The sequence below is a fragment of the Arachis duranensis genome, chromosome 3 (assembly GCF_000817695.3).
Source record: "Arachis duranensis cultivar V14167 chromosome 3, aradu.V14167.gnm2.J7QH, whole genome shotgun sequence".
Classification (NCBI taxonomy): Eukaryota; Viridiplantae; Streptophyta; class Magnoliopsida; order Fabales; family Fabaceae; genus Arachis; species Arachis duranensis.
In genome coordinates, this window is record NC_029774.3 from 12,624,560 (window position 1) to 12,627,327 (window position 2,768).

The window sequence follows — 2,768 nt, forward strand, 5'->3', positions numbered from 1 at the left end:
ACCAAATAAAAATCACTTATTTATATTATAAATATAATTATTATTAAAGAGTATTTTAGCTAAATTATTTTCATTTTAATAGTATAGAATAAATAAGTGATATTTTTTAAATAAAAAAAGACGAGTGTTATTTTCTCTATATTTATCATTCTGCAAACCTCAATCGTAATCTTAATAATATCTAGGGTTGAATTAACATAACTATTTTAAATTTTAATTTAAGTGCATTTGATAAGGAAATAATGGACAGACTTCTCTTTAAATTTGTTTAAATTACATTCTATTCTATTTTCCTGTATCAAAATTGGGATATACTTTATTTATCTTCCAATTTGTTCTCATCAGTCGTAACGCATCACAAATACATGGTTCTCAATTATAAGCAGCTTCGTGTTGTAGCTATCATCGTTAATTATTATTATTGTCCATGGCCGTTTTGTCCTTTTCCCAGTTTCATCATCTATAATTCATACACGACACACGTATAGTTGTCATAAGCTTTTTGTTCGACGCAGAAATTTAGGAAGTATTAAATGTTTGATTGTTATTTGGTTGGATTCGTTATCATGGCTTCACACAATGCTTCTCAACTCCTTTTAGTAACGTCATTAATTAAGTGATGTTATGTCAAATGTTATATAAACAGATATCAATTAATTGAATTTAGTTAACATATGTTTAAGGGCATAAATAAATATATTAAAATTTTAATTTTTTATATTTTTAATAAAAAATTTAATTTATAAATTTAATATGCACTCTTAAAATTTATGTTAACTAAATTCTAATTGATTTGACGTCAACAAAAATTCAAGAAGGAACAGATTAAAAGAGCATAATATGAGGGTAGCATAATTTGATTTTTTAAATATTTTTATTTTTCTTTTTTTATTCTTTCTTTTTTCAATATGAGGGTAACATAATAATATTACATATATTTTAACTATTTTTTTATTTAATTCTTTTTATTCTAAATTTAAAAAGTAGGATGAGAATTGAATCCCAAATCAATTCTTTCTAGAATTCAATTCAATTCCATCTCATTAAAGTTTTCAAACACACTCTAATTAAATGTAAATTTTGAAACTAAGCAGCATTTGCAATAGCTATCAAAGAGTTCAAGAGGATCGATCATATAAATGTTAGTACAACTAAGGAATTTATTTGTCCATGACAGTAAATCTCTCTTAAGTCTATAGACTAAGAAAATCACTAACAAAAATAGAATTTTCTAACTATAATAATTAGCTTGAAAAGACATGAGTATGAGCAAACAACTCAGAACATATGCTTAATCTTGTAGTGTCTTTTTCTCACTTTCTTCTCTATTCCGCATTCTACAAAATATTTTCAAGTAGCATTCAGAAAATGCAGCATGAAAAGAGTAGGACCTCCACAACTCAAACCACCACAGATTAGAACCTCTGAATAGATAAACAATTCTAATTATTGACATAAAGATTCATATCAATTGTATTCCCCCATTTAAAAAAGCACAATCATTTGTTCTTTGCACACAACCACATCACATAACCATTGCACTGCACATTAATTAGAAAAAGATTAACACATAGCACGCCTAAGTCAACTAAGAATCTAAAATATACTGTATAAAGTAAAAAATTGTCTCAGAATCAGAATTTATAGAGTGATAGTGAATAATGCAAAGTATATAGTTCATTCACAGTCACAGTTAAAAAGAACAACAATAAGGAATACTAAAATTCAACATCGAAAAGAGCTAGATTTCATTTGAAGCAGAACCTCTAACACCAAAAATCACATAAATTCTCAATCTTTTTTCGAGCTTACGGTGTCAGAAGACAACGTGAAACTGCGGCGCGTTAGATTCAACGGTGGAGAGAAACTCTATTCCTATAGTATTTTCACTACAGTATCATCAGCCAAGGCAAAATTCCTGGGGTCAGCAATCAGCTCAATCCCATCCTGTCCAATAGCTTCCTCCATAGCATAACCATACATATTTTCAGCACTCCGGTTCCTGCAAAATCATTGCAAATCAAATCCAAGAGAGTGAAGGGGTGGAAAAAACTCTAATTGTATGTAGGTCCCTCACTCCCCACCATTCATGCAATCAACAAGACAAGGACAGAACATATCAAAACCAACATGCACATCCATTTTTAGCTAATACGGGTTGTGCTGCGAAGATGAGCGGACGAGATAGACGACAGAGGAAGAAGAAGAGAAAAGGCATTCATAAATTGAAAATGTATAATAATTAACTAACCTCCAAGCGTTGAGGCAGCGTCTTGTACGGCGGCAGCAGAAGCAGGTTATGACGTCGTCTGAGGCGTGTTGCGATGGCGAGGATTGGTGAACGAGAAATACAACAGAGGAAGAGGATGATAGAATGACATTGATTGAAATTAGATGAAAAATCCTACCAGACATGCTTCTCTTCTCTGAATCTGAAATTAAAAGAAAAAAAAAGTGTAAAAAACAAAAATTAGAGAAGTCAATATCCAATTATTAATTTTTTCAAAAAAAATTAGAAAAGTCAATATCTAATCATATTCCTACATAAAAATAGGAGTAAGGAATCCATGACCATATTAAATATATGGATCTAACTAAAATAATTTAAAGATAACAGAATGAATATTGATTATAAATAATGTAATACTAAGAAATCAACTTTTTTTTAGTTAGTATCAATTAATTTTTTAAAATTATTTTGTTTATTTTAATTTTTAAATTTTAAATTTTAAATTATAAACCCAAAGTCACTTAAGCTGTATTTGATT